This window comes from Bactrocera dorsalis, chromosome 1 (genome assembly GCF_023373825.1).
Source record: "Bactrocera dorsalis isolate Fly_Bdor chromosome 1, ASM2337382v1, whole genome shotgun sequence".
Classification (NCBI taxonomy): domain Eukaryota; kingdom Metazoa; phylum Arthropoda; class Insecta; order Diptera; family Tephritidae; genus Bactrocera; species Bactrocera dorsalis.
Window position 1 is genome coordinate 90,143,099 of NC_064303.1, and position 23,015 is coordinate 90,166,113.

The 23,015-nt window shown below is 37.5% G+C and overlaps 2 protein-coding genes across 2 annotated transcripts in view; both read left to right on the forward strand.

Moving 5' to 3' along the window:
- Positions 1-23,015, forward strand: part of LOC125775769 (ryncolin-2-like) — a 151,186-nt gene that overhangs the window by 30,807 nt on the left and 97,364 nt on the right. The gene's annotated exons all lie outside the window — the stretch shown is intronic.
- LOC125775773 (ryncolin-2-like) overlaps positions 1-23,015 on the forward strand; it is a 127,033-nt gene that overhangs the window by 14,303 nt on the left and 89,715 nt on the right. The gene's annotated exons all lie outside the window — the stretch shown is intronic.

Genomic DNA, 23,015 nt, shown 5'->3' on the forward strand with positions numbered 1-23,015 from the left:
GTGCGCATGTGATGGTCAGTGCGCGTTTGTTTGCCTAACCACCATGGCGTATGAGTAACTATTAATTGGTACTTAATTGGCTGCACACGCAAGGCAAACAAAGGCGACTTAATTTAAAACAAACCCTAACAGTGTGCTGGTAAATTTCCAGCAAATATTTATCATTCGTAAATGCAGACAACAATAAATAATAAAGTAAATATATTTATTAGCAAAATTTGCAAACTAATTCACTTTGAATAGTATGGCATTAACAAATGAGTATTATTTTATTTATAACAAATAGAGTGCAGCGAACTGCGGCGACTGGTAGTTTTATTGCTATTATATTACTTTCAATGTAAAATTAAACCAAATTTTCTTTTTGTGGGTCTGCAAATGAAATGAATACCGGTTAGCATTTTTTAGGTTGCCAACGAGTGGTTTTTCTGATATTTTGTGTAATTTGAAACCGATATATGTACTTCTATTTTGATACTTATGTGGTGATGTGAGTAATAAACAGCTGTAGTTAAGTTATAATAGCCGAAATTTTGGCAGTAATAAAACAACGCTTGAGTGAAACTATATTTTTCTACTAGAAGAAGTAAAATCCCTGGTTAATGACATGAAAAAAATATGGATATAACTAGAAATAATGTAAATAAAATTGCGTTAGTATTATGTAGAGAAACTTGGGTTTTAAAACGAACAAATAGGTCTGCAATTCGCAGAAATCATTGGTGTACTAATAAGTCTAGAGAGAACCGCGCTTTAGCAATATTTCCTACAATACGTTGACGGGTTACAGCGCTATACTGATGCAATTTTTGACGTGTCTAATTATATGAAAATACTCGGCACCATTCATAGTGAACCTGTAACATCTACATTGTCCCACTTTGAGTAAATGGCGTCCTTGACGTTCAAACATCACCTATCGCAGACAGTGAGCGCTCATCAGCAATATGTTAAATGGTCGAACCTAAGAGGTATTTCTCTTGGACAGCTTATAGCCGATCTATTGTTGTGCGTAGAAGACTTATTGAATTCATTAAAAAGAGACCCATAAGTAGACTAAGCGGTTTGAGCCGATTGCAAGCCAACTAATATCAGTTTCGACTATGTCTCTTGCTTCACAGAAAGTGTGGCGGCATAGATGTTTGAACTTCAGTCTAACAAGGGATGGACAACTGAATTAAAAATGACTGGATGTTATTCATTATCAGCCTTTCTGCATGAATGCTTGTTGGACAATGTTCAGTAAAACCTCTTACGATTGCGGCAAGCTAAATAGTGCTAAGAGCGAGTAGTTTAGTGGATCTCCCACTCAAGGACAAAAGGTTCTCGCAAGTTGATGTGTGACATCAAAGTGAACTTTGTGTATCTTAGTTCTGAATATTATAATAGATTACATTCCTACCTATCAGAAATTGATGCACCATCTCACACTGCATAGGTTATTCGTGATCAATTCGCCACATTTTCAACTAATATCGTGCCGCAACCACCGCATTCGCCTGATTTATCTTCGTGTAACTTTTGGTTATTCAGTAAATTCACATGACCACTCCGAGGACATCTTCTTGACTTAATTGAAGATATAAAAGCTGAATTGAAGAAGGATCTGATGGCCATGCCGACGGAGGATTTTTCCAAGTGCTCCGATGTCTGGAAATTTCGTTGGCATAAGTGTATTGCAGCGGGAGGAGATTACTTTGAAGAAGATGAAATTGACAAAATACAGCTTTCAATTTGATCACAGTAGTATTTGCCGAGTCTCGAAATATTGCTAAAGGACCAAGTCTTTGGATCCGTGATCGTGTTCAAGAAACAATAGCGGCTATTTCATCGTCAATTTAGACAGATCCAAGAGTTGCGACTCGCAACTTGGAGTTATTACAACGAATAATTCATGATGACTTAAATCTGTTTCCGTGCAAAGTTCAAATAACCGGACAGTTAAGCTCTAAGCCCTTTTGCCTGTTCTTGATAAATTGCCTGCTTATGTCTGATGTGCCCTATTTTGATCTAAACGCAAATATAAACAAGAAAAATTGCCGTATATGGAATGAATTAAAAGCAGAAAGAATCCACGAGACGGAATTTCAGCCAGAACGAGTCATTGTATGTAGCAGTAACTGTTAACGAGCAACGTTATTATTCCAAAAATGCTCAGTTATTTATCATTATACCCCTATCGATCGACGAAGCGAATATTATTAGTGAGAAAACTAAAATAAAGAAACGACATATTATATACTAGTAGATCACTAAAAATGCCATACCTCTTCGGGGAAGGGGGCCTCATATAGACGATAAATAAATAAATTAAATTAGTAAATTGCATATTTTGTTGCAGCTGAAAGTGGGGATCGAATATTAAAGAAGTTATATCGGTAAAAGTCTTGAAACAATCATTTATATGAAGTAATTAATTTTGATAAGGATTAATACTAAGGTAAAAATAAAGAGCTTTTACAGAAACGGCAATTGAGTATATGGCCATATCGTGAATAAGTTTTCATTTCATTCTTATATCAGGTCTTACTCTTGCCCTGAAACGCCATTTGCATGTTAAGGTATGCCATCTACTATCAACGACATGTAAAGTTGATCCCACCTAACAATTTTGTTAACAAATTTCATCGATTCGATAAAAAAAAAATCATTTACGATTTATGAAAATTTTCTTTCTAATTTTGGGTGAGTTTTCTTGAGTGAAGTTGATGACAAGAAAATGAAAAATTTGTGAATTTTGCCATGAGTGATGGCGCTCCCGGGAAGTTCATCATATTTGTGACGAAACTATAACAGTTAAACATATGCTGTTGTGACATTTTCTGTAGATAATTGTATGTTCTGCAAAGTCGTGGTACACTGTTTTGTTCTATAATCAATAGTATTCACAAAGCACGTTTTGTAAGGAATTCTTTTACACCATGGATTACCTTATTGGCGTTTTAGAAGATATATTCCTTCATTAAATTTCGTATTGAGTATTAGTATACATAATAAGTACAGAATACATAAATATTTTATTTTATATTTTATATAGTGATAAATATATATGTATGTATATGCATCTTCAGCAAGGCTCCCACACTCGCCAACCATAAAGTCATTTACATTAATTTATTTGCCCTTCCGCAAAATGAGCGACTTACTTGCAGGGACAAAAGCAGGATGGGGCGAAATTATGGCAGAGACATCAAAGTGATTGCAAGCAATTTAGGTCGCGAGTACAAAGCCAACGCCAACACCAAGAGCAACAGCAATAGCAACACCAACAACAACATTAACAGTTGCAACAACAGCACCAACAGCAGCAGCAACAATATCTTCATTAGCACATGCTTTTGCAACGCAAACGATTACAGCGACGGCAATTTAATAAACAACAACACGGCGACAACAAATTATGCACCTCTTAAATGAATTGAATGCAATTTTATGTTACGTTAAGTGCTAAGATACCTACACTCAACTGGTGCACCTCCCCGCACATAAGCTCCGTCGTCGTGGTAACGCTTATGAGCTTTCTTCCAGCTATTTTTCCGTTACAGCTGCTGTGATTGCATTGCCCTTCTGGCGCTGCTTCGCTGAGTGGCGTTGCATTAACGAGCGCGGCAGCCATTATTATTATTATTATAATAATTGTTGTATGTTTGCGTTGTGTTTTCCATACAAAAATGTGTGCACTGTGACACCGATTTTGTTGTCAATGTTGTTGCTTTTTGTTCCCGCATGTCGTTTCTAGCAATTTGAGAAGCAGCGCAGCAGAGTAATACATATATACATACATACGACATACGACCCAGTGAACACTCGTGAAGCCCGCAAAACTAATACGACTGTGTAAACTGACTTTGAGCAATGCCAAAAGCTGCGTCCGGATCGGGAATGATCTCCCCGAGCTGTTCGATACCAAACGAGGTTTTAGATAAGTCGACTTAATATCGTGCGAATTCTTCAATCTACTACTGAAAGACGAGCTGCAGAGCTGAAGAGAGCAGGTACAAACTTCTACAAGCCGTCAGTTCTACAATAAAAATATCTGCATCGAAACCCAACACAGAATAACTCATGCTAACAGGTGCTACTTTGGACTGAGAGAAGTAAAGTTCTCTCTTCTCATCATTATCCTCGTCCTGCTATATCGTGCATAGGCATGGACGATGTCAACATCTGATGAGTCGGCGCTATGAGCTTTCGAGAGAAAGGTTCTGCGAAAGTTATGTGGTCTTTTGCGAATTGGAAACAGAGAATACCGCATTCGATGGAACGATGAACTGTACGAGATATACGATGACATTGACATAGTTCAGCGAGTTTAGAGACAGCGGTTACGCTCCAACTCTGAAAGTATTCGAAGCGGTATCCGATGGGGGAAGCAGAAGAAGAGGAAGACCCCCACTCCATTGGAAAGACCAGGTGGAGAAGGACTTGACTACACCTGAAATCTCGGATTGGCGAAAAGAAAAAACGACTGGCGCGCTGTTGTAAACCCGGCTTTAACCACGTAAGCGGCGTCTACGCCAATGAGAAGAAGTGACCATTCGTGAGCAAAAATGAGATGTCATCCACTCGTCTTGGTGAGTAAGTAGTTAGAGTTAGGGAAGAGTATAGTCTCCAATGATTAGTTGCTCGAGAGTGTACGAGTACAAGGCGAACAGCGCTGTGGCGGGAGAAAACAGGAGGAAATTCATAGGAGTATGGGAGTATCGAAAGGATGCTCATTGGCGATACTGTTCGTGTGTTAAAAGCGAGTACTTTCGTTTATTGAAATCAATTTTTGGTCACTATTGAAAGCATCATATGTTGATCATTGAAGGCATCATAAACGAATCTCATTGACTTCTGGAATGAAAAATGCCGCCAAGAGTGCGCTAATGCGACTCCATATGGCTAAAAAACCTTGGAATTGTTCGCTGGGTATGCGTAAACGACCTTTCTAACGTACGTGGTAGACCAACATATGTATAAAGCTATGTGTATGTCCTTGTATATTTTTCTACAAGAGAACAGTTTTGGTGCTGCCAACGCATAGTGAAACACTTAAGTGGCTCGTTTGTGTGTAAAATATTTCGATTGTGTTTACTAGCTTACCTCTTAGAGATGGCAGTCCCGAGAACCAACGATCACACTCGCAATTCCAAAAATTAATCATGGAAATACAAATACGAAAGTACTAAGATTTACTAAATGACGAATCACGCGATGGAACGATCCACTGGGATGCAAAATTCCACAAGTCATATGCAAAGCGGCAAATCTAAAATGCACAAAGTTCTAACTCATTCTTTAATAAGAGAGTGTGGGATCTTGATCGGAATACTCATTGGTCAGGTGGAGGCTCACGCCTTCAGAACGGGGCTGACAGATCAAGATGACGACAGGAAATGTCAAGAGCGAGGCACAAAAGAAAAAACTTCGAGCATTTGGAGTACTCATGGTATGATACACGGAAAGAGGTAATTGTATTGAGATCGCAGAACCTATTGAAATTCACTTCAAGCGCATGCATCCTGAGTGATCGCGAAATACGTATCGACACACCATCTGACATCGTTAAGACCCAAAACAGGTCTATGCCTCCTGCAATCTATGTATACTACATCTCCTTATCAATTTGGGCCAAATGAAATCAGTTGTTGTTTGAAGTTTTTTAACGCTCAGGTTGTTATTTGGTATACTTTCCCCGACACAAAAAAATCCGATTGTATACCGATTATTACACTAAAGACTGTCATCTCTAATAACTGCTTAGATGTATGTTCTGCTCCATATATACGCATGTAAGGCTTAAGTAGTTGAAAGTTGAAGATGCATGTTACCTCTCCGTCATTGTCGTCATTTGGTGCAATTTTCTAAAGAGCGCTTCTTGGCTTAAAAATTGCACACTTTCAAAATGAGAACAAAGGCGCTGTGGCGTGAAGCATTTACCTTTGCATATGCGTTGCACCCCAGATTACGTAAGGGTGTACTTTATGGGCGCACACACACCTAACTTCCAGAAGGAAGGTAGGAGTACAAGCATGGCAGAATGCTGAGCTAAATTTTTAATGCAACTTAATATACACCTTGCAATTATATATATGTGACAAAATTTATATATGCTTATTGTACATATAGTATTATAGCCATATGAAGCCACTAAACAGTTGTTCTCTACGTCATTGAAGCTTAGAATTACGGCCAGTTTGCTTGGTATAATTAAAATTCAATTGAATTATGAGCCAAAATTTGGATCTCTATCGTCATCTTTGCTGTCTTCTACTTTGACGTGTATTTCTCTGTGTATGTGTGACAGTCTTCATAGCCATTACTGGTTTCTCATCAATCATATGCAACTCCAACTTTCGACAAAGACATTATTCATCAACTATTCCTATTTCTACACAAACACACATACATCCACGAACAAGTTAGTTATGTATATACCCAATAAGCAAAATGTTTTTGACTAAATTATTTGTGAAACTTAATACTTAACTTACCTTAATTAAGCACAGTTTCAATTTTGACCTAACAGAGAAGCGCGGTTCTTTGAATTATTCGATCTCGTGAAAGTTTTGCTTTTGAATAAAATTCTAATGGAAAGTATCTGTAATTAAAAATTTGTTGAAATTGGTTAGATATGGAAATATACTCGTTAATGAAAAGCCAAAGCATACTTGTTTATTCCTACATCACGGCATTTGAATTTTAATATTGAGTAGTCGAAAAAGTCTTTTCGTATTTCTAATACAACTTCAACTTATTTCTTTTTTTATATATTTGTGTTGAGCTTTAATGAACCAAAAATGTTTTGGTCGATCACTTTTTTCCGTATTTCTGCTACAGACATTATCCCATCAGTTTAAAACTTTTCTGGTTTCTCGGCGAAAACTGCGACAAATAATTTTCACAGGCTTCTCTTGAAGCCAACTTTACTTCATTAAGGCAGTTCTGCATTGACCAAAACAAATGATAATCATATAGAGCAAGGTCAGAAATATATATGGTGGATGTATCAAAACTTCACAGCCAAGCTCTCCCAGTTTTTGTCGAGTCATCAAAGATGTGTGTGGTCTAGCGTTGTCCTGGTGGAAGACAAAGCCCTTTCTGTTGATCAGTTCTGGCCGTTTTTTTCGATTGCTTGCTTCAACCTCATCAGTTGTTGACAGAAAAATGTAGTATCAATCGACATAATTCCGATCTCACCAAATACTCAGCATAACCTTTCGAGGCATCAGTCCTGGCTTTGCGACCATTTATGATCTTTTTACCTTATTATGGTCATATTTGATCCAGTTTTCGTCTTTTGTTGCCATTTCGCTTCAGAAATGGTTCAATTTCATTTCGTTTCAGCAAAGAATCACAGATGTTAATTCGGTTCATTAAATTTTTCACAGACTATTCAAGTGATACAAACATCAAGTTATTTTTATATAGCCAGAGTTTTTTAAATGGTTCAAAACCGTTTGATGATGAACGTTAAGTTCCTTAGCGATGTAATGACTGCTTATGTGAGGGTTCTGGTCAATCTTTTCCATAAATTCATCGATGTTTTCTACGATAGGTCGACCAGAGATAGGTGCATCTTTCACATCGAAATATCCAGAACGGAAGCAAACGAACCATTGTTGTGCTACACGAACTGAAACGGCATCGTCTTCATTTTCCCCGAATTTAATTTTTCTTGATTAAATGGAGCTTAAAATTCACCTTTTCAACACTATATATAATGACACAATGTGATTGGTGGCACTGGACAAAAAATTGATAAAATACGAAAAGACTTTTTCGACTGCTCAATATAACTCTAACCGTCTATCCGTCTGAAACAAATTCGTGTTGCACCAAAGTACAAATATCGAGAAAAAAATTAAGCATCACTTTGTTTTTTGAGCGGCGTTCGTCTCGTTTTTTCCCTCCATTCCGATGATTGTTGACTTGTTTTCATGTCAAACTCAGAAACCATTGTCACTTGCCTGAAAATTTTCAAACACCATATCCTTTTTTTAAATATTTTCATCAATTGAAGAGGTCAAGGGTCCTCCAGAACAAGGCATGCCTTGAACGATCTTTGAAGGCTTTGTATCACTTTTAGACTTGTGGTTTTGATAAAACAAAATCCCCGAAAGCCGTTTCTAATATTCGCAAGGATTCTGCACACGAAATTTGGTTAGAAATACAAATTTGAGACAATTCTTTGTTTGATATTTTTATCCATTGTAAAAATCGCAAGTACTACTGAGATGAATTGACTTAACTCAAGCAGCTGCTGTTAACAGACTGGTTGACAGATCGAAATGATATTTGATACTTTTTTGTCGCAATGTACATGTGTATGCTTTTAATTGAGTAAAATACATTTTTTCTTCGCTTTTCTCATAATTTTTTCCAACGTAAAATCGGTGGTTGTCTGAGACCCACCAAAACGGCGGATAAAATCGCAATATTCTATGCTTTTGCTTAGGGGTATATTCCAGATGTAATGTGCACATGTCAATATATATGAAGCCATCCCCACTAGTTTCTTCATCTTGTCAGTATATGGCACGGCATACCAATTTTTCTGAACACAAAAACTAAAATGCGAAAATATATTGTCGGTTTTTTTTTGCTTTTTTGTCTGTCGCATTCCTTGCTTGCAATATTGCTTTTCGTAATATTTCAAAGAATCAATTGCCTGTAGCATTTTGCCTGCGAATCAGTTGTGCCCGCTCGATGGGGTTGTATGTGTCTATGTGTGTGTGGGTAAGTTGGAGAGTAGTTAGTATGTGCTTTGTCGAGTCAGTTGCTGGCATTCAATTCCTAACTGTACAAACACTAATAACTAAAATGTCAATCATGTGATTGATGAGATTGACAATTGCTGTGCTGCAATGACAACAACAACAATAATAACTACGACAATAACAAGCAACAGGAGCATCCACATGTGTATAAGCGACGGCAATGGTAAGAGCAACAGCGCAAAAGTGTCCACCGACCCCTTTAGGAAACTGCAAATACGCACACAGAGACATATACATGCATAGAGAGAGCGAGAGCTGAGGGCTTGTAGCCAACTTATTTCTTTATTTCTGCTAGCGAACAACACATTTAGCTGACAGTCAGTCAAGCAGTCAGACAGTTGAGCTGACAGGATTATGAATTTGTGTGATTAAAAATGTGAGAGAGCGTGTGTGTGTGTGAGTTGGTATATTGGGTTATTTGTGAGTTGGTGACTGAGTGCATCCCTTTATAGGAACTACTTCAAAGTTGTAGGTATGAAGTGTCTAAAAGGTACACGCACACACCCAATTGTATTTATAGGCACACTTCCACACACATTCCATATATACATGCATATATATGTATATACTCTCAATATATATGCATGTAGTACATAGACATGCAGCCACATCCGTCCGCCACCAATTCCGTTGCGTGCGTTCAATGCGTTCGATGATGGATGATCCTGCCATTGCTACAACTCTGTTGTTGCTGTTGTTGTTGTTTTGCCGCTTTCACTTGCTCCTGCCGCTATTAAAGATGTTTGTTGATGACCCCGATTCATTCTTTCATTCATCGGCTGCAGCGGTGGCGGGAGGGTGAGTAACTGTTGCGATTATGCGCATAATGAATGCAAATAAAAAGTTTAATTGTTTTTATTGGAAAAGTAAAATAAATAAACAAATCACTGCTGCGGGCTTCAAGCGCCATAAACAAGCATGTTTTTGTATATTCTTGTTTAAATGTATATGTGTGTGTGTGTTTGCTTGACATTTCGCTGCAGGAAAACAAATTATGTACTATAAATTATTACAAATGCTCGAAAATGATGGATGAGCTAAGCGGAGAAAAAGCAATGCATACAATATGCCAGCTGGTGTTCGAAAGATATGCAAATGAGTTTTATTGTTGATTGTAAATTCGAGCGAAAAAACACTTTTTGCAAACCATTAAAAAATGGCAACAATTTCGACTTGTATAAATTTAGCGTGTGCAATACTTGGCTTCTGTGTAAATACATGTGCGAGGAAAGAGTATTGTTGGTGAATGGTAGGGATTACAGTAGTTCATGGGGTCAAACTTGGCTACGAGCTTTCTGCACCAACCGATTCGAGGACAAAATGCACAGAAGATTCCGATGCCAGCTACTTTCTTACATTAACGTAATTGAAGTAGCAACTATTATTAGTGCTTTATAATGGATTATTCCAAATATAGAGTCTAATAAAGACTTAAAAACCTGTTGATTGCTTAGATAAAGCTATTATTACCCTTCATAATTGCATTTTTGAGAGCAAAAAAGCTTTGGAGAACTTCCATCAGTCAGTTTATATGGCGGCTACATGATATAGTAATCCGATCTAAACCATATGTTCGGAGATTATAGAGATGCTTCCGTTAATAATCTTCGTCAAAATTCTTAAAGACACCACGTCAAATAAAAAGTTCTCTATGCAAGGGCTTGAGTTGGGTTGGTCAGTTTGTATGTCAGCTATATGTCATAGTTGTCCGACCTCAGCGCTTTCGACAAGTAAGCAGTTTTTTGTGGAGAAATACTACTGTGATCAAATTGAAAGTTTCATGTAGGCTCACTTTTATATTTCGGTATTAGAGTAACAAATTAAAAATATATACAATTTCCAATGCTTTTGAGTGAATTTTCGAAACACTTACATACAGAAAATGAAGAATTCCCTATATTTTCTTGACGGGGTGTATAAGTTATTGCGAATTTGCAATCGCAGTTAAAATTTTCAATAAAGCGCTTCATTGGGCTATGATGAAGGCCTCGATAAAAACGATGGAGTATTTCAATTATTAGAAAAACAGAAAGTACAAAAAATTATGACAGATTTTTTTAAACAACAGTTTTCTCAAACTTACATTTTCTATCACATCTCCGAAACAGACGTTATAAATGCATCAACTGCCTCTTTGGTGGCGCTAACAGTGCATTTGTTTCCGTCGATATATGAGAGCTTTCATTGTCGTGTTGAAAAGATTTCCGTCTTCGGTGGTTTGTTTTCCAGATTTCTCGTAAGACAAATGGCAAGCAAATGCAATTTCCTGCTCTGTAGCATATTTCTCTAGTGGTATGGTTGCGGCATGTCCACTTTTTCTAACAAAATAGCAAACCAATTGCTTAGAATTGTTTCTGCGCGAACAGCTTTTGCCTTGATTGAGTTCATCGTATCATCGATAAACGCTGGCCATTGATGGAACTTCATCGATCCACTATTTCTAAGGCGAAAGTTGTAAAAAACAAATGCGCGAAAATGGTGGCAATATAACCCCTTTTTTTGGCCGATTCCCGAAATATAAAAGGGATTTATATAAACGTGTGCAAAATTTCAGACCGATATTTCTATATATGACATGGTTAAATCGACTTGGTGGTCGTCGGGAATTTAAAATGACTGCATAAACTTCGGGCAAGTAAGTTTCGATGTGTGTGACCTGATGTTGTCCTGGTGACACAGAATCCCTCTACTACAGACTGGCGGATTCTGGGCTATAGCTTGCTTCAGACGGTGAAAATTTTAACAGTACATTTCCATTACATGAGTTATAAAACTACTGACTTGCCTTGCCCAATTTTCACGAAACAAATGAGTTTTCAGTGCGACCAACACGTAGAAGGACAAAAACACCCACCACTTCTGTCCTTTAAAGTAGAAAAAATTCGACTATATGATGCTAAATGGTAGCCCAAACCAGATACAGCACTCTACCTGTAACAAACGATCTGTCTTTCTACGATCTGCTCCCGAATGTCACTGTATGGCTAGTGGATATTCACTTCCCCATTAATTTGACATACCATTGCTTTATATCTTGTCGAAGAAATCTCTAGTTTAAATACTACGGATCACCATTAAATTACTGATCCTAATGAAATTTTTGAGTTTTATAAAAAATATGAGTTTTAATTGGCAGAATTCCACACAACAGAATATAACTATATCCAACAACAGTGTATATTGCAATGAGCCGTAGAGTGTTACTGCTAATCTTAAGCCATGTATGAAATTGTTTTCTAAATCTCATGAAACAGTTCAAATGACGTTCTTCAGACATTCATTTGGGCGGTAAGTTGAAAATTGTTACAGAGGGACCCATCACTCGTTATTGAGAAGAATGCTAAAAAGTCTGTATTGCGCTCAATAAACTTTGCCTTTGAAGACCTATAGAATGAGATTTCTTTATGTACAATACTTTAGGTAGTCACAACTGAGCCTTGTTTACAACTTAACACAAAAGTTACAACATTTGAATCCGAATTACCGTTTTATGAATATTTACTAAACTTTATTTTACCAATTTATTTCCATTCCTTGTAACGCTTAAGACTTCAGACCTTGCACAACATTTGAAAATATAACGAATATTTCATGGAATTCACTATTCAGGGAAAAGAGAGTCGTTCTTCTCTTTAATGTCAACCAAGATTCCGCTCCATATAAAAAACTGTTCCCAGTATTATGGGAAAAGCAGAAATTTATCATTGCCTCACACCAACTTAGCAGGCGACAAAGCGACAAAAGTTGTGGTAGGATAACTGTGGTGAAATATGTCACTGTTAATTTTACCTTAAACTCAATCGAATAGAAATAAAAAGGAATGATTTGTAAGTGAATTTTTATTTTACAATTATGAAAGAAAATAATTTTATGGTGACGAAGCTAATTTTATATTTTATATAATAAATGTTGGAAATGCTCTCACGAGTGAATCATAGCGCTTCTAATACAGTACACCAACGAGAGTTTAAAGTAGCTTCTCGTAACGGCATTTTGACCATAAATACTTCACTCTCTCAGAGGCCGTAGCGTAGCATTCGCGAGTATTGCGGTTTGCTCTTAAAAGAAGCCAACAACTAGGCGCGTGAGAGCTAACTTGTTGAAATTAATGACATTAGGGGTCGGTTTTTTAATATTTCTGTGGTGAAAATCGGTCTGGCCATATTAACCTTGCCATTTTATTTGTAAACAAATATCAATACAGTTTTTGTTTACCCAAATACATTTTTATGAAAATAATGTAAGAGAAATGTGAAACACGGAGCAAAAGCAGTGCTCTTTGTGGTCTGACAGTTACTTTAGACATGACGTTAATAGATAACTAGTGTTTAATTGAATCAATTGACGCACCAATACCAGAATTGTAACTTACGACACCAACTGCTTAACTTCTGTGGAGTTAGCTTTCATCCTGAATGCCTCACCACAAGCTAACCTAAAGAATGAATACAAAGCAAACCGAATAACTCAGCAAGAAGTTACAAGTCACCTACTACAGTAGTGGAAATATGTACATTTAGACAGAAGTTGGTACAGTCTTCGGAATACATTTCATACCAGTATTTCTTATTAGTTTATTTGATTCACAAATACCGTTGAGTACTATTGTACCATTTTATCTTATGATTATAGATGAAAATAAGTCCCAGATCGTAAAATATTCGGATATTCGGCAATTGAAGGCCTCGATATTGTCATACGCAGAATCCCATTTGGACAGCTGAGAACTGTGACCCTTTATGATTCCCAACATGTCTAGTTACGGATCATAAAACCCTTTTATGTAGATAGACAAAGCTCTTTGAGCCTACCAAAAAATAGGCTAAGATGATTAGTATCAATGACAAAAACTTATCCACGTACGCCGAAAATTTAAATATTTCAACCTCAGTCTGGCTCTGAGAGTATTTGATGTATCCGCTGGGGGAAGCAGAGGAAGAGGATGACCTTCCCCAAACAGTGAAAAGAAATAACGACTGGCGCGCTGTTGCAAACTCGGCTTTAACCGCGTAAGTATTGTCTAGACCAATAAAGAAGAAGTCAAAAAAGACATAAGATGAACTTTTCACAATTAAACAGAAGAAGGAATCTAGATGATGCCACCTCTCCATCATCTTTATAACTTTGCCAATTTGTATCCTACAATATACTATACAACCTTACCGCATATGGGCTTATTGAACTGTGTTCAGTCAGAACGCCTTCCAATTTGGCGAGATTAACCTTGCTTGTCATGGATATCACTTCGGGACAGCATCATCACGCAGCCGCACAAGTTTTGGTTTTTAATAGCGTATAGAATAGCGGATTACGAATTCGTTACCAATATGATGAAATTGGGGTAAGGGTACTACCTCTATCAAGCTCAACAGATCCAAACAAGTCGGATAACAAAGTAGTTTGATGCTATTAAAAAATATCTTTTGTAATCAGATTGGTACCAGCAAACGTCGGGGACCCTACAAAATTAATGCTTACATATATACGCCCTGTGACATGGCGCATAATCGTGCTGAAAACTGACGTCTTTTTGTTCCGGTATCAAATTTACTTTCCCCGGTGGGATCTTCCATCAACTAAATGAATTCCTTTTAGTCCGAAGGCCATCTTGCTTACTGGTTGGCATACTCTTGTTTATAGGCATTATCCACAGAACTAAAGCTAAATCGATTTAGGCATATCCGTCTATATGTATATACGCGAGTTAAACCCAGTTTATGACAAATTGATCTGAAATTTTATCTGTTGCGAAAGGTGCTAACAGATAATTTGAGCTCCTAAAAGAACACGTGTCTAAAACCTCGGAAATCATCACTCACTTCGACTTCATATCGGATCACTTTCGCCATCGAGTCGCCAAACCGAACTCTGGCGGCTCCTTCACTGCCAATATACCGGCGAGGGAGTTGAGGGTAGAAAGAAGGGTTAGAGGAGAGGAGCAAAGAACTTTTTTACGAATGGGTCAAAGTTTGGTGGGTGGTTGGTGGAGGAGTTTACTGTCGGGAGCTCTCTATGAAATCCAGCTTCAGACTTCCTGACAACTGCAATGTTTTCTAGGCCGATGTTCCAGCCATTAAGGTAGCAGTAGATTTACTGTTCCGGAGGCAACCTTCTTCAGAGAAGTAACCATCCTTGAGCCTAGAGCTAATTAACAGTGCCTTTCTGATAATACTGGTATAGGTGACAGGCTAGAGCGGAATCGTGGAAAAATGGAAAGTTGATAACTTAACAAGAAAAGGCGCCCTAGAACCGCTATCGGTAGAATGAGAGCGGGTCGGTGCTCCCATTTCTTCTTGTGTTCTACTATTAGATAGTTGGGCTTCGCGGAAGCTTGGTCAGCGCTGATTCAGCATCAGTACATCCGCTGTAGCAAAAGCCTTTTGTTCCAAAACCGATCACAAAATATCTAGTGATCTATTTGCTCTCAGTAAGGCTAGCCTCTTCCTAGCTGTGGAGCTTTTAACAGGCCATTGCTCTACTGGCGTCCACGCAGTAAGGCTGGGAATCCTACCAGACACCATCAGCAGAAGCTGTTTGAAAAAATATGGGGTGGAAAGCATTCAACTCTTCCTTCTTGGCTGTCCTGCGTTTGGGAGGTTAAGACTTAAACACATGCTAGCGCATATCTCCAGATATCCCACCGCATTGGCGGGAACGCCTAAAAAGGGTGTTGCTAATTTTTTAATTTCGAACAAAGGATTTCTTCACAAAGGCTTCACAAAGGACTACATATAGCAGTGCACGTGCGATCTTTGATCACCCATCTAACCTAACCTAACCTATTGTCTAAAGCAATAGTGTCATCTCAGAAATCGTTCAGATGTGATCTATATAGTACATAGCTGCCATACAATCTGAGCAAGCAAAATCGGGTTCAAGGTATCTTTTGTAATTGTGAAGGGCTTTCGAGCTTCGGTGCTCCCGAAGTTAACGTTTTTTCTTGTTTTTAATGATATTGATTACCAGACGATTTCCACAGCCAAACTTTTTTTCAGTCGTGACTCAAAGCTCCGGATAAAGCGGCAGCTGATTGAAGTATAAGTAGTTGCCATTATGAGGAATGAAAGTTTTCCAACTGTAACTGTATGTCGTAGCAGGAGAAAATTCAAAACTAAAATTCCAATAAGTTTAATTATTTTTTTTTATGTTACTAATTGCATTAATAGACTAAAATATTCAAATATTAGATTTAATGCTTAATTTCACTGTGCTTCTTCCTGTTTTCATTATTTGTGGTAATTAAAGTTTAATACGATTGTTTGTAGAATTCAATCAGAATGCGATTCATATTGCATTTCGACTCAATTATTAAAATAGATAACAAAACATCTGCATATTTAGCTATGTAAGCGCATGCACTTATGTTTATTCAATTTCCTATCACTCATTGACCTCAACGTAAGCTAACACATTCATTAGGGGATTACAACAAAAGTTTAACAATTAAATAATTGACTTAACGAAATCTTCATTTGCCGCCTACGCAAGCTAACAACTGCCACACAAATAAAGAGCATAACTCAAAAATACAAAATATGCCGAAAATGCAGTTCAAATTCTTTCCTGAAATTAATATATGAAAAAGCAAGTAGCTTTATAGATTACACAACCGTTATTTACAATTTTTCTTTCGGAAAACAATTAGCCTTTATATAAAAACAAAACTTTTGAGCGCTTATTGCCGTAGCTGCGTTTATTTACTTACTCTCTTTTTATGGTAAGAACCAGTTATCTCAATACCGACAATTTGCCAGAAACTCTTTGCATATGCATTTCTACTAAATGATTACTTTCATTAAAAATTAATCAATTAAATCTTTACAAATCCAAAAGAATGAAAACTGCATATTGTTATTTATTTGGATTTTGGAAGTTTGCTTCATAATTAATTGTTGGAGTGCTTTGAAAAGTTGTTTGCAAAATTTGGATCTTCCAATGCTTAAAAATTACGGTTCTAATTAAGTTAAATTAATATCTTATACAAAATGGAAATTATTTCAATAATTTATTTAAATGTAAATATAGGTATATTAGGTTAGGTTAGGTTACACTGGCTGGCTGTCAGGTCATGCGTAAGTCCGTAGGCTTTTTGTAATGCCATATGCAGTTTCTGTTTAATAAGAGCTCAACGTTAATGCTTTTGACGAAGTTTAAGTTAGTAGAGGAAATATCAGAATGAGATATTGAGTCTGTTCAATATATCATTCTGATACTTCCTCTAGTCCTTTGAACTGCGAAGCTCCTAGATATCTAAGCCGAGGTCCAGATTAGTCCAGACACAAGCAGAGCAAAGGTTTCTACGTCTCTCTTATTTCTACCTCCCTGCACTTTGTAATACGCATACGGCTCGCAAGTGATGTCAGTAAGCTGTGGTCTGTGACTAGATCAACAACCGTCCTGCAATCTTTTCTAGACCACTTCCTTGCACATGATCCTTTCTTTTCGAAAATATCAATGTGTATGGCTTTTAGCAACTTGTGTATTTCCATAACTGGTTAGCTATCATGCAGATTGCACTTTTGGCAATCTAATCAGTTTTAGTCTTCTCGGAACGTCCTTGTCACCTGAAAGTCAGTATATGCAGCCTTTTCCGGAAGGATATACTCTGACTTGAAGATTATATCTTTAATTGCCTTCTTGGTTATGAACGTCTTTGACATTTTTATTGCGATTCCCACATTGCTATCTACCTCAGCAGCTTTGCTGACCACAAATACTTCTACGCGGAAGATATTGCAATATTCCGGCAGCGTGACTTGAAAACTTCTCTCTCCGATACCCCTTGCCTATCGAGCTATGCCCAAAAGTTCTTGTGGAGGACATTGTTTTGTCCAAAATTATTCCAACTTGTACGTCTTGGATAGCCAAACGTATAAGTTATTGTGTAGCCGTCAAGGAGGCATCATCTTTCTCTGTATCTCCCACTGAAGCAGTTACCTCGTGGTTGCTACCAAAGAATTCGTGTTAACCTTATGTAAATTTCGCAATTCTGAGTCCGTTGTTTAAGTTGCCAGAGGAATGGGATTTATCGATAAAGGGTCACCCCTTGAAGCTTTTCCAAACTTGGCATCTTGATTAAAATTAACTTTTATTCGAGGTGGTAGATTTCTCTTGATAGTCTCTTGATATGCATAAAGCGAGAGCTCAATAGGATGACTAAACAAATACTTGCACTAAAAGTAGATTTCCACGAAGTCTGTTAACTATACCGTTGACTAACTGTAAACGCCTCGGCTAAAGTGCCTACGATGTGAGGCTATAGGCTGATTAAGCGTTGAAGCATAGATTGCTAGCATGAATGGTTATAGAATGCCGTCAAAGCAATCCCAATGTCGCTTGATATATAGACACTAATGATTTACGAGGAAGCCAACCAAAATCCATCTCCCCCCGCACCGTTTGGAAAGAAAATCTTACGTTGTAAAAGCGACTATAATCATTCTATAAATACCCTATAAAACAATTCTATCGAGTTGTAAAGTGATGGTATGTCGAGTCTGGTGAGCCACTCCAAAGTGCAGTGAAAATCACGTAGGATGCTGTACGGTACTGTCAGACTGCTGGTTGAATTTGCTTTGGATAGCTGAGTAGGCATCTGTATATCAAAAACCGCGTGGGTTATATACAGCAAGAAATATTTTTCACGTCGTGGTTCACACCAACAACATTTGCTCACACCAACTACAAGCGCAACTGTGAGATGATAGACCGGAGACCGTCAACACAACATGACTCTACTGGCAAACATCAGAAACTAGGGAACTGTAGAAGCAGCGGATTTTACACGGCGATCCAATTTCAAAAATCGAGGTCTGTCTTATAAGCCAGGAAGGTATTTACCCTTTTTTGTGGGATTCATAAAGAGCATTGAATACGTGAATAATGATTACTAGCCTTGAACGTGCCGGAATAGTAAAAGAACGATCACATTTTGGCGTAGAAAAATATGATCTTCCACTTTAACTCGATCAAGTTATGATTTAGATTTAATCCGGTGAGACTTCTCTTTGTTTACCAACTTGAAAGTGGTTATAGTATGAAATGAGCTAATGAACTATGAATATCTTCTATGGGATATCAGCTGGTGGTAGAGCAGTCATATGGAGACATAGGCTGTACCTGAAAGACCAATCTTTATTAAGCCTCAAAAAAAAAGAGGAAATTACGAGGCCATTGTAAACTCGCGTAAGTTTTATTGTAAATTATTATAGCAAAACTTTTCACTAAACAAATTAGCTATGCCTCTCTTTAGCTGACAAATATTGTATAAAATGAGGACAGAAGTCGTGCAGCTTAAAAATAGGAAACTTTTACTGTATTACCTTTATATACTATATTTCCAATCAACAATAACTACTTTGGGGACCGCAATCAAAACTATCTTATCTAAAGCGAAAAGGGTCAAGTGGATTTCTATATTTGAGCACTTGGCTTACTTCTGCGACCATATTGATTGCTAGCAAACCACAAAAATAATTCCAAAGTTTGATGCAACACTTGAGTACTTATATCCACTCCAAACAAAGTTGAACTATTTCAACATAAAACAATATTTGCGAACAGAAATAGAAAGGAAGCGCAGCAGCAGCAAATGCCAAGGAGCTAATTTCGATGATGAATATTTGACACACACCCCACCTGGGTATGCGCGTGCATAGTAAGTCAGGAACTTTCGTTTGCTGTCACGAATCAACACAAATAGCTTTTCAAGAACTGCCGAGCGTAGTTCTTCAGAAACTTTTATCTTTCAAATAGAAAAGCAAATGTCAGTAAGCCAAAATATTTGACCGATGAAAGCGATGAGAAACTTCTAGCCAAAATTAGGTTTGTATATAAATGTATGCTTGTATATAAATATAGTTGGAGAAAATGGTTCAATGGGAAGAGACTAAACTTTTAAATTAAATATTGAGAAAATAATAAGAATAGTAATAATAATATTGAAATCGCTGATTTATTGATTTCAATATATTTCATATGAAAGCAAGATACTCACAACACTTTTCAGTATGAAAATTAGCTCTTCTACATAAGCGAAGATATCAGTTTAGCGAAGTGATATCGAAACCTTGCGGATGGTCAATTATTAACCGCTATATTTCAGTAGCTACTCTGCTTAGCATTATCCGAGTTTCAGTAAAATTCCATCTAGCAGGTTGCGCTCGGATCCAACACTTAATTGAAAGGTGTGTTCAAAGGATGTCTGAGCATTAACTCCAATTAAATTGTTTGTCTTATTACGCACTCAAATGAGCCCTTAATCATACAGCTTTCGAGAGCTCACTGGATTTAACGAAATGTTTGAGTTACTTCCGCAGTATCCTTCTCTCGAAAAGTCGCTATGTCGACTCATCAGTTGTTGTCATTGTCTATGAGGAATGCAAGACGGGAAATATGAGTGACTTAGAGAGTTTGGTCTTTGTTTGTCGAGAGAGAACTTTACTCCTCAATTTTCTAAATACACAGTGCGAAGAGCGACTCTTTGTTTGATAACAGGAGATATTTCGTCTTGACGACAGGAGATATATCGTCTTGCCCTCGTTTTCTATCAAGCCCATTTGATTCGCCGGGGTGAATGCCAGGAATCCCCGACGGAGTCTCTCTCCCACCACGAATCCCACATCGAATTCGGTAGTAAATGCCACTAGGACCTACCCGTCTTAGTCTTTGTCCCGTTTATCGCACTTCTGAGACGGCAGTGATGTCAGTCTTTGCTCTTACGAAGACATCAACCAGCTGGACAGTGACACCTTCCCAATTAAGGGGCCGGGTATTCCAGGTGCATGCCCTTTAGTTGTAATCCTTAATATGTTTGTAGTGGTCGTCACTAAAAGGGGGATCTCTCATCCGAGGCTGTTATGTCCCTTTCATTGGGAACATTCTACATATGGCTTCATCCTGCCTCCTTGCATTATCTTAATATGTGCTTAATATTGCGTTGAGCCGACGCACACTTACAGGTTAACGCAAGAATTCAATAGGCGCATTCTTTAAAATCCAAAACCGCGGCCTGAAAAAATTGCCGTGGCTATTGAAACGAAAGTTATAATCAGTTCAGGATCGTCATCAGAAGAACTCTTCTCTTATGTAGGCATAGTATTTTGAATCAACGGTTAATGTGTATTCAAGTAGTAAGGATAGCTCATTAAAAGTGACGATCGTACCTCAATTTCATTCCTCTCTACTGTGCAAATGTTTTTCCACCCTTTCTTGATTAGAGTGGACCCTTTTGTCAAGAACTTCCAGGATCTACGTTAAGATAGCTTTCCTTGTACCCGTGCCATAATCTTTAGAATTCACTTCTTCAATAGAGATTATCATCACAATATTAGACAATCCTTACAAAGAGGCTTACTTTCAAGACCAATTTCTTGGTATTTTCGATAAGTAACGAGAATATTAAATAATCTTTTTTATTTCTCTAATAAAGCCAGACTTAACATACTCAATATATGGATGAAAGCCAAATTTATAAGTGCAAAAATTTTTGATCTATAGAGACCCAACCCAGTTACTAGATCAGAAAAAGAAACTTTAACTAATACTGGTGGTCTTCCAAACTACTGGATCGATGCAATGGTAGAAGTACTGATTGGATATTGTCCAATAAGTTTGCCAAAACTGTATGGTATTGGAATCATTTTGTTGCTCCTATATTGTCCGGTCTTAGCCAAAATAGGATTGAAATATCTCGACAGACACACCTTCAGCTCAAAACACTTCGTTGATTTATAAGAATCTGGTTATCCATTTTTGGGATTTTATGGGTAACACAAAGGTCAAATATCTGTCCGAATGAAATCCATAGATTTTGGATCAATCCTACGACCTCACCTAATCTAACTTGCGTTGTAGTCACATGTCATACTAACCGCAATATTAGCATAACAGAAACTTAACCAAAATAAAAATAATCAATAGTGGTACGTTAGAAAATATTTTAGAGGGTGACCTAGTTCGATGTTCCCTTCATTCTAAAGAAAAAAATACACAAAATTCAAATTTAAATGAGGATGTTTATTATCATTCGAAAAAAACATACTTTGGCATTTATTTTTCGATGATTATCTCTTTCAAATGTTGGCTGCGACTACGTCTCCGGTGGTCTATACGTTGAGTCCAACTTTCAGTATGCGGCTTGTTGAAAGAAAATGCCGTGGAGATCATGAGCTTCAATTTCAATAATCAAATAGTCGGTTCTTATGCCGCGATAACGGTCGAAAAGGTGTATATGTTCTCACCAACATCATTTTTGAAGAAATATGCATCGACGATCCCACCGGCCCACAAACCACACCAAACCACACCAAACCATGGTTTTATCTAGATGAAATGAATCTCTATAGATTACTCTTCATCCCAAATGAGGCAAATTTGTTTGTTTACATGCCCATTGAACCAGAAATCGGTCTAGTCATTCAACAAAACTTGGCTCGAAAACACCGGATCTTCTTGGAACTTTTCAAGAGTCCATAAAGCGATGCGATGTCGCTTGGGAAGGTCGAGCGGTTTCAGCTTTACACAAACTGTATTTCGTACGCTTTTAATTTCAGATCTCGACGTAAAATCGTTCCATACGTCAGTCTTAGTTACTGCAAATGGCGCCGAATCGACTCTTCACGGTCTTCATATAAGTTCTTAGCCACAGCGGCTTTATTTTCTTCACTGCGTACTCGAATGCTATGTAAGTCTCAGGATGGCTGATGGTATTGCATACAGTATACTCAGTACTCGACGTGGTCGCTTCGCTTAAATATTATCCAATAATGAATGCTGGGTCTCAGTGATGGTACTGCGAACAGTATACTCGGTAGGTTAATTTTGTTGACCATAAGTTGAGTAAAGCGCTCTATTTGTATCACCCGTTACTTTACTATATTGCAACCGAAGCCGTAAGCACAACCATGCTGACCAGCAGAGCAGATCTTGCCAATGTATCTGATAGGGTATCACAGTATTCAATGAATGCCTTTGAAATCTTTTCCGAAAAGTTGCCTTTGTTATAGTCGTTCAAAATCTTTAACGGATAAAAGAGCACTTTGATGTGGGTTTTGAAAGCCACACATTCTGCTCTTTATCATTGCGTTTCTAATAAAGTGATGATAATTGTAAGTAAATAAAATGCACTAATAAACACAAAATTATTTACAAACAAACATCGCTTTTGTTGGCTAAAATATATAAATTTATATATATGAATGTAGATGTGAATCTTCAAAGATGCCTTTATCGATATAATTATGTCAAAGT